General features: G+C 33.6%; 1 long non-coding RNA gene across 1 annotated transcript; it reads right to left on the reverse strand.

Moving 5' to 3' along the window:
- Nucleotides 1-2697: 2697 nt before the first annotated feature.
- On the reverse strand, nucleotides 2698-6658 carry LOC138699712 (uncharacterized). Its single transcript, XR_011332063.1, has 4 exons — nucleotides 6386-6658; nucleotides 5998-6123; nucleotides 5569-5776; nucleotides 2698-5304 (listed from the first exon to the last, which is right to left on the reverse strand). It is a non-coding gene; the product is annotated as an uncharacterized lncRNA (long non-coding RNA).
- Nucleotides 6659-11287: the final 4629 nt, after the last annotated feature.

Here is an 11287-nt window from a genome sequence, read left to right on the forward strand (position 1 = left end):
ATTCAAAATGTAAATGTAAATGTACTTATTTTGCTAATAAACAGATAAAAGGCGGCAAAAGGACTAGAAATAATAATAATACTAGCCACCACACTCCATTATCTCTTGGCATAGTTCCGTCATAAGTGATGCCTTATTGATGTCACTTGTGAGATTCCAACGTGTCTTCGATCAATTGACTAAACAATATGTCAAAAATTTAGAACTGGAAACAAATCGTCTTCTTCCCTGCATATTGTCACAGCTCGCCAATGTCATTTTCTCTATTGCTGTCTTCTTCAACATGTATGACGGAACAGAGTAATATCACAGTATACAGGGTGTTTCAAAAATACGGGGCATAATTTCAGGTATGTATTTCCCACATGTAGACATTCGACATAGTTCATTACAACATGTGTCCGGAAATGCTTTATTTCCGAGTTATGGCCTTCACAACATTGATATTCACTTGAACGTTTTTCTTTCCGCAGGTCGTTGCCGTCAAAGGAGACATTAAGAGGGCACTCTGACAGTTCATTCCGAGGCGAAGGTTACATTCAGTGTTGTGTAGGCGTTAGACTGTGCGACACGTATTCAAATCAAGAGCTGGCAGAAATACACTTCATGTACGGTAAGGCGGACGGCAATGCTGCGCTGGCTCGTCGTTTGTACCAGGAGAGGTACCCACAGCGACAATGTCCAGATCGGAATACATTTGTACGTCTCCGTTACCGTCTGTGCGAGAATGGAGAATTTAACTCTCCTGGTTTGGGAAGGGGACGACCAAGATCTACAACTTCAGAAGTACAGGAGGAGATTCTGGAGGCTGTGAACATGACTCCTTCTATCAGCACACGAAGGGTAGCGTTGCAAGTCAATGTTCCTCATACGACTGTCTGGAGACTGTTGAAAGAGTATCAATTGTATCCTTATCATTTGCAACGTGTACAGGCCCTGTCACCAGCAGATTACCCTGCACGAGTTAGGTTCTGTCAGTGGTTCATGCAGAAGGGTGGTGTAAATCCGAACTTTCCTGCCTTAGTATTATTTACAGATGAAGCACAGTTCACACGAGATGGCATAACAGATTTCCACAATCAGCACGTATGGGCGTATGAAAACTCACGTGCAGCTGTTCCATCTCATCACCAGGTGCGGTTCTCCCTCATCATGTGGGCCGGTATCATTGGTGATCGATTAGTTGGACCGCATGTACTTGTAAACAGACTTACGGGGCAGGCGTACACAAACTTCCTGGAAAACACCATACCTCATGTTTTAGAAGACACTCCACTGATCAATCGTCAACACATTCACTTCTTGCATGATGGCGCTCCTGCACACTTCAGTCGTACGGCTCGCCGGTACTTGGATCGAAGGTTTCCTGATCGATGGATAGGTAGAGGTGGCCCAATTGCTTGGCCTCCACGCTCACCTGATCTGAACCCTCTCGATTTCTACTTGTGGGGCCATTTAAAATCATTGGTTTATTCGTCTCCGGTGCCTGATTTGGAATCCCTTCGGAATCGAATTGTGGCATATTCTGAGGACATACGTGTTCGCAGGTCAATGAGACATCGATGTGAGGTCTGTATAGTGAATATCACGTAAGTTCAGTTCCCAAACAGCAAATATTTCCGCCTTGTCAGTGTTGCCAACTGTTACCAAATATCACCACATGTAGTAAAATCACGATCCTATGTACTGAATGACTTCTTTACTCACCGTACTTTACTTTAATGTTGGAAGGTTATTCTAAATAGTTTCAATAATAATGAGAAATGTATTGCTATGTTCTATTCTTTTATTCCTTTACATTATTATTAGTATTAGCATTAATAGGTTACTAGACGTAAATATACAACAAAGTATAGTATATAATATTCAAGAATCAAATCTGTTCCAAGACCAATTAAATTATTGTCACTTCACTTCAAAGATTCCAGCGTACATATACTGTACTTCCTAAAGGTAGATAAATTAATAACCAATTGACTTTTGGTTGGAATTCGAATGAACTTCTGATTATCTTTTGAAATTAGTAAGGAAATGGATAATACAACTAGGCTAAAACTGAAATAATAATAAATCAACTTACAAAAATAATTTTGGTCCTTAAAAGCCATAAGTAATTTCACTTCTAGATACCTTTTTAAAGATTTCATTTGTTTGTAAATTGCTTAATAATGTTACACTTACACTTATTATTTATGGAACTCCACGTCTGTCATTGAAAACATGTATGATACATGACTGTGAAGTCTCTTTTTGGCTCTTGTGTCCTAAATTTAAATAAGAAAAAACAAATGATTCAAGAAATGTGAGCTGGTGTAAATTAAATACTCAATTAATAAAATAATTACTACCAAAAGAGTATTTTATTAATTCTATACAAAAGATGGATTACACAGAACAGATGGCCAGAAATCATAGATTTATACACAACATACAGCATGAAACGATCATCAAAAAATGCTTTTTGTACACAATAACATCTTTCAAACGAAGTGAAATAGCCAATAAGTTCAATAAATATTATGCTAATAAGTAATAACTATAATTAATAATTATCTACAAGCTATAAAAGGGAATAAAATAGTATATTGTTGAAATTAGGGGGTATGGTTTATTACGTGTATTTATAATTTTAATTACTTTTTCTACATTTAATTATATTTTAATTTCTATTAGATTAGTTGGTGGTGTGGGTGTTAGTTTTATCTGTGTACGTCAGACTATTAAGGAAAAACTGAAAGAAATATTAAATCTACAATCTACTTTATATAACAATATTTAATCAAGAACTGAATATTACTATTCATTTAATAACATAAGACCCAAAACATCTCCAAGTCCAGAAAATACACATGCTGATTTTCTTAAATATGTTGGCAAACAAGCAAACTCACTACTTTTATCTTGTAATCTCAACTAAAATACAATATCTGTCTGGAGAAAATCTATCATAACATCAATTTTGAAAAGCAATTATTCAACTAATATCTTTTCGAGTTATCGACAGATACCACTTACCAGTATGATAGCCAAAATTATGGAAGAGATGATTTCATAGATTGAATTGGTTCCTGGAATCTAGTAACTAACTTTCATCTTATTGAGTTGACTTTAGAAAATTACATTCAACAAATGGACAGATTTTAAATTTTAGTCAAGATATTAAAGATATTTTAAACAGAAAACAAAACACCTTAGCAATTTTAATTTATTTTCAAGGATCATATGGCTCTGTAAATATAAATCACTTAAGAAATTGCAAACTTAGGGTGTCCATGATAAAGTGTTACATTGGGTCAGTGACTTGATTATTTGATTCATTGTCACAAATATGTAAATAGAGACAGATTCATCTGGGCTTCCCACATTGTTGTTTTCAGGAATACATTTTCCAATATTAATGTCGATGGTCTAACTAAAGAAATAGGTCTTATGATAATCTCATCATTTGCAGATAATATGGTTGTCTAGAACAAAAAATCACAGTCCACAAATATTAATAAACTGAGCCAAAATCCCAACAGACTTTTTGACTCTACTTGGAGAACTCAAACTTGCTCAATCAAGGGAAACTTTACTAATAAAACACAATCCCAAGTTATTTCAAAATGAATAGTATATAAGTTAACTTTAACAGATGATGTTAAGAAATGTGATACTTCTCCAGACATTTTAAAAATCATTAGAAACGATAAATGATCTGGTCAGTGAGTGACTACATACAGTATTTTTTATAGATGGATCCTGTTTACCAAGCCATAGATGTAGTGGTGTTGTAGTACAATACCAGTATATTCCCTTTTACAGGGAATTATATTCAAACACTTGTTTGCCCCATTTTAACCGTGACAATGCTTTTTAGTTTTTTAAACTTTCTGGTTATTGTATTGTGTTTGTGTTTAGTGAAAGATTTTAGATAAGGGTGCAAATAGCCATAGTAGCTGACGCGCCCTTTTTAAATGCCACTAACTAACTAACTAGCTAACTAACTAACTAATTAACTAACTAACTTCAAACACTGACTAATTTTGATAGTGAAAATTTAGATACACTTTTAAGCTTACAAAATCTCCAGTATCAACTTCATAAATCTGAGAAGGCTGTCATACTATCAGACTCAAAATCAGATATTCTTGCTGCAGTATTGGACGTAACAGCATGAAATCTCAATATTTTACAGTGTTTTAATATTTTAAGCAAAATGGTCGAATTACATCGACGACTGGTACTTCTGTGGATCCATGAACTTTATGGAGTGGGAGGTAATGAGGTAGTTGAAAGGTAGCAAAATTACTGTAAGGTTATCTATACCTGCATCTTACCACACTGTTAAAAGAATAACAAGATCAGAACATGACAATGTGGTAACAAAAATCGGAATGATTCTAAAGCAAATGAAAAAATTGCAATAGGCCATCCGGCATCTGCTCCACGATGGAGGAAAATCCTCAGAAGAAACCAACTAATCAGACCAAATGGAGGATCCAAACTACCCTCGAGTGCAGCTCTGAATTTGCAGGCCAACGAGTCTACCAACTAAGCTACATTGGTGGCTCCACTAAAAATATGAAGTACATGGCACTCAGATTATTAAATTGACAAACCTAAACAATTATTCATCAGTTAAGCTATAAAATATAATACATAGCAAGCAAGTTAATTCAATTTAAAAGTATAAACAATTCAATCAGTTGAAATATACAGAAATTGATAATAAATATCATGCAAATTACTTCACATCACAAGCATAAACAATTCATCACTTGTGGTATACAGCCTACTATTTAATTTATAGCACATACAATTCGTCAGTTAAGCTATAGGCCTACAGTCTACTATTGAATTTACAGCATATATAATTCATCAATTAAGCGAAACAAAAATATAGTACAATACATAGTAAAAATAATACACCTAATTTAATAACTGAACTTCTATGAAAATCTACAGTGGCAGTACTCATATTATCACAGGCCATGATTGTCTCAAATATTTACAAAGAACTGATATTTCAGAATCTCCCCATGCCATTTCTGAAATCTCAATGAAGATATGGATCATTGTCTTGACTGTTTAACTTTACACAGCTTTCAATCATCTGGTTAAATATTGGAGTGCAAGATAACAAATGACATCAACTGCTGAACCCTTGGTATCAATCAACCAACAACTTCATTAGATTAAAGGGGGGGAAAAAAACTGAAAGAATTAATTGTATATAGACACAACACATAAGACAAGGCCGCTTCAGAACAGTAATTGGCAAGGCTCTGTTGTTTTAGGATTCTTATGTAGATTCAATTTCACCTGAAAGAAAAAAGTAGCATCTATAAGTATGCCTAATTATGAGAAATAAGAGAAACGGTTGCAATAGTAGTAGTAGTAGTAGTAGTAGTAGTAGTAGTAGTAGTAGTAGTAATGATGATAATAATAATAATAATAATAATAATAATAATAATAATAACTGCAAAGTATGGAAATTAATATTGAAATATAATATCAAAAGGTGATTTCACACCATCAACTCTTATCATTTAGTACAACAAATCTATTATATTCAGTTGCAATCACCAGTAGCTGTTCTTTCCTCCATTTTGTTGTTGGCTGATTTTTCACAAGTCTGCTATGATATGCAGCACTATCCATGACAATAACGCATTGCCCTAATGTTCTCAGGTCAACAACTGTGTTTGCACCCACTTCTCAACTACAGGGCTATTCATAGCACTATGGTAGTCCTGACTTTTCTTTCAATTGCATGAAAAAATTAAATCAGCACCTGCAATAAAAATTATACCTGGGCATATAATTACGTCACATGAATTCACAGCATTTAAATAAAGAAAATAAAACATAACATAACATAACATGACATGAGATCCTCTTTGGTGAAAGGCTTTCCCACGTTTTTATTTAGTCACCAATTTTTATATTTTTGTACCCTGATTTAAAAAATTACTCTTGCCAAATTTATGTAAAATATAAATCAATATAACTTACCGAGTATAAATCCACCTTTCGTTCCGGCATCTAATCTTCCACCCTCATTTGTTGGTCTATGAATAACACCATTCATGTCACTGGAAACTTCACCTGATTTATTTCATGAATAAGTGGGTGATCCTACTTAAAAAAACAGAGAGAGACAAGCAATTCACATTGACACTCTAAGAGACACAAACATTTTAAAGACAGGAAAACCGTTCAAGAATTTTATAACTAACCTCTAGTTATAATATGAAACTATTAATTGCAAAACATGTTGTTCCCACTTGAATTCATTACTAGTAGCCTATATTAATTGCAATTTCATATTCAACATAAGTGTTAACCTATTTGTTAGTAAAAAATTCAATCACTCAATGTCTCACAATACATTGAAATTTACCATTCATAAAAATCCAAGTCTCATCCAAGAATACTACGGGTTTAGGGTTCTCACGCTCCACATTTCTTATATATTCTCTTAAAAACGAATAACATCACTTTCTCGTACATGTGTATAAGGATCCCCTTTGCTCCATAGAAATTTCATCTCTTTCAAAAATTTTTTCACCGATGATAAGGATACTCTAAATAAATATGTTTCATAATCATCATTCATATGTTCCAGAACTTTTGCTGCTGTTAGTACTTACCCTGTAACAGTAAATGAAAATTATGCCATATTTTTATACATATGACTAATATCAGAATTACATTGCATAAATCAACACAATAATTCCTGTAACTTACCTATCTTTATGTAACTTGTCATAAATAAATCTCGCAATTGCATCTTTCGTAAAATCATCAGCATCAGTCACTGGATGTTTACGTAGTCTATGTTTTCCTGGTGTCACAAGTGGGGTCCCCTGCTGTGAATTTCTCACATTCGTGGCTGTAGTAAAGCCAAGCTGTAATAACAAACAATAACATAACACTTCTAAAAATTGTTATATCATAAAATTCATGCATGATACCAACATTTGCAGCTATATGAATAGAAAATGATCAATATGTTAGGTTGGGTCTACGATAGGTTTAAGTAGGCTAATATTTAGGTAATTCTCCAGAAAAGCTACATCAAAGAAGGCATAATTTTATTTTGTTTAATTGATTTCTGTGATATTTACATAGTGATGAACACGTGGTTTTAGTGCACAGCCACAAATACTTTCAGCACAAAAATCCTTTGACACTTACCTGTATATTCTAATGCATTGTTGTAGTCCCTCCCTCAAACTTGTTACTAATTACCAATATAACATGCGAGAGGTCCATGACGAAGAGAAATGGTTAGTTTCCCAGTAGTGCGTCCTCGTCCTCTCGAGTGTTATATCTTAACAAGTACTTTGGGTGGGGTGGCTTTTCTGAAGAAACACCATATTTAATATTACTTAGACCAGTCATGAATAAATTATTCAGCCAGAGTCAACGTTCCTATGCTTTATAGAGTATGTTATATAGTTATTATATAAAACTGAATTATTTTTAAGCACCATAACAGGCCAACATTCATGTAATATTTACTGCAATATCAAGTTAATAATTACAATATGACTTGTATTTTCTTCGGCCGATGTGGCATGTAAATTGTGATCTGAACGGTTAATTTAATACTAAAAGAGAAAACTGGAAATTTACTTTCGTGCTGTTTGATTATTTGTTCGTCTAATTTGTAAATGTATTTAAGCTATCACCTACTGCAGTATTACAGTATCTTAAATGTATTTAGTTTGGCAATATGAAAATCACTGACTTGATTAAACATCTAGGCCTAACTTAAAAATTTGTTTTGTTTGACCACAATCATGAAATTATTAGTGCAAACTCCTAAAACTGAATACCACTTTGAAATGTATGTTCAAGAATACTTACTCCTAATAATTTTCCTATTCTGGTTGTAATTGCTGTCTCCGTTAGCATAATTCCTTCTTCATTATCTTCTTTCTTCAACTCATTATACACGTGAACTACAGATTTCTGAAGCGTACTCTGAATGCCACACATTTTCTTCCTTGAAGGAGTCACTGCAACACTATTTCATTTTTTTGACTTAGTAATAAAAATCTAAACACGAAAGAAATTCATTAAAATTTGAAATAATATTTCTATCCATTACCCACGTGCATTATCACCCCCAAGTATATTATATTTATTCGTACTTATCTGACTATTCTTGAATTATAACCACAACGTAACACATAAAATAACTATTATGTATTAATATTAATACTAATATTAATTAATTATTAATAAGTTCGAATTTCACTATCTTCCAGTAACCGGCTGAGAAATCTAGTACAATTTTAATTTCATGGAACTCCAGTACCGGCAAATATTGTCGATATTTGCCTCAGCTGCCAACATACCAGTTACAAAATCACTACCATTTATAGTATTTGTCAGTATCGAAATTCGAAACGAAGTTGGCAAAAGAAAATTCAACCTTCAAACTAGAAAATCACCATAATCCACTAGCATTTGTAGTAATGGGGGAAAAATGGTTAGGTTTCACCCTTAGGGTATCAAGTTACCTGGTCTTCCCTATATTAAAGCAGGAGGTGGATATTTTGAACATCTTCTGTAATGACAACGACCTGCGGAAAGAAAAACGTTCCGGTCAATTTCAATGTTGTGAAGGCCATAACTCGGAAATGAAGCATTTTCGGACACATGTTGTAATGAACTATTTTGATTGTCTACATGTGGGAAATACATACCTGGAATTATGCCCCGTGTTTTTTAAACACCCTATATTAATCATGTACAAAATTATGTTTGCGACAGCTACCGTTTAAATGTAATGGGCAGTTAAAATATTTTTATTTGAGCGCACAGCTCTATTTTAAATTTCTTTTCTGACCATATGAATTATTACAACATTTTTTTCAAAGATATCGTTAGATAGCCTACAAAATAGGTTTTTAAGATACTATAATTCAGTGCAGCTCTGAGAATTGTGTTTAAAGAAATTCAAAAATATATCTTAAAAAACGCCATTACTTAAAATTGAATATTTCAATTTACATAAAAAAAGGAAATGACAATTTACTGAGCATTTTCATTGGGCTGTCAAATTTTCATAGTGGGATCTTCAAATATAAAGAAGTTATAAATTAAAACAACTCGCCGTGTAAAGGGTGATCTATGCCGCTGCGCCATGCGCTATCACTGCTGCTGGTCACTGCAGAAGCGTTTCCGCGTTGACGACCGGTGCGCGTCACACGTCTGATTTCAACTAGTTTCGGTACTTCTGATGAAGCAGAATAGGATTTTATTGCTAATTTTCCACTAACTGGAACCACACAGTGAACACTTCTTGTTCCGGGAACAGTCTTGAGGTCGGCAAATCTTTGAGGATTTAGATTTTGTAACTACTTCTTCATGTTTTTCAATGAATGTGAATGACACAATGATATCCTATATATTGAATTTTAACCAATTATACAGTCCTTTAGGAGTTTAAATTAGAGGTCCTGGCTTTTCAGCGAGTCGCTTCATTGTACCCCTTACACTGTCACTGGGCCCTTTACCGTGACTAGTTCCAAAGAAATGCCACTCCGCAGGTATTTGAAAATCATGTTCATGAATGAGTAGATTGACGGAGTTTTTTCGTTCTTGTATTCGCTAGCTGCGTCATCACTGAAATCATATATGAGATATTTCGGTATGTATTTGTTTAAGATGTCCTATCATTTTCCTTCAAAAACATGAACAGTTGCACTATCGTGAACAAAGCATTCCGAAATTACTGTAAACCAAAAGTTCTCTAAATTACCACAAACTGAATTTCTGTAATATACTGTGACTGGGTGTATTGTTGCTTGAGAGGTATTACAGTGATGGCATTGTGTAACATGCTGAATAATGAAACTGTAATTCTCTGAAAAATCACCAATGATAATGAACTCACCTGGCTTTATTTCATTTTTCAGCTACTTTCAGTAATTTCCTTGGGAATTTGCAATGAAGTTGTGTACAGTATCTTGAATTTTTTAAGCCAACCAATGAAGTTATTAATGAAATTTACACAGTCACTTTTCACTAAAATCATATTGGCCCTGTCAGTTGTCGTCCATTCCTTGTACTAAACTTCTCTGTAACAATGACGTCAATATTTCTGATAGATTTCTGATAGATACATTTATAGTTCCTTACATTCAGGAGCATATGCTTCTTCACTTGTTGAATTTCCCGCCTCTGTTTGTAAACATTCTTTTTCGCTTGTTGATTTGTCGACCTTACTTTCAGTCCCAGCAACTTCACTAATTATTTCAATTTTTGAAATCTTATGGCAAAAGTATTTTCAAATAGCATCACCTACCACTAAATGCGGGACCTTTTTACACATGCTACTTGTGACTTTTCTTTTACACACTTGTGACGAATGTTTTTAAAGTCCAAAAGTGTTGCAACACCACAGATGACTCCAACTTTTCGTCTTTAATTTAGACATATTGAACACTTACAACTTACAATGACAGAACAGATCAAAATCGCCGTCTAAACTGAAGGGAAAAAGTTACAATGACAGAACAGAACAGAATCACCCTCTAAACTTAAGGGAAAAAGTTGCGCTGAGATTATAACAGGAAAAAAACACTCACGTGAAATCTATTAGCGTACCGTTGAGCGGATGTCGCAACATCTGGCATTTGTCATATTGATCGCTAAACACGCGTGTGGGTATCTGGTATGAGCGCGTGACGTAATACACTGCACGCGACTTTGATCCTTAATGACAACATTTGCAAATCTGGTTTATTTAATATTTCCCAAAGTATTAGATTCTCCATCATAAAATTTCTGTAATAGATTAAGAAATTGTTTATCTCACCGTAAAAAATAGAGCATGGTAAAAAAATATTCGATTTTAAAATATTAACATATCTTTATTTTATTGTAAGTTTTAATACATGCTCGAAGTAAAAATCCATAATAACTCAGAAGTAAGTTTAAATATATAGAGTCATCATTGTATTGGCACAATTTTTACGTTGATACAATTTTTACGTTGATACAATGAAGCATGTCATTTTAATAATATTTTTAATAACAGTCCCCGAATATTTCACACTTCATTACTTTTCAACCATTGGAGATATGAAGTTCATATTAGGCCATTTAACTATTTATTATTATGACATTCATTTACTAGAATATTGAAAAAATCCAGAACTTGACGTTACAAGTTTTAAAATTTTGTATGGAATGACCCAATAAGATATTACAGTACTACCCAGGTTGACTGAGGCAGTTTGAGATAAAAATTAATAAATGAATGTTCAAATTTTACAAATCAAGA

This window comes from Periplaneta americana, chromosome 1, assembly GCF_040183065.1.
Source record: "Periplaneta americana isolate PAMFEO1 chromosome 1, P.americana_PAMFEO1_priV1, whole genome shotgun sequence".
Classification (NCBI taxonomy): domain Eukaryota; kingdom Metazoa; phylum Arthropoda; class Insecta; order Blattodea; family Blattidae; genus Periplaneta; species Periplaneta americana.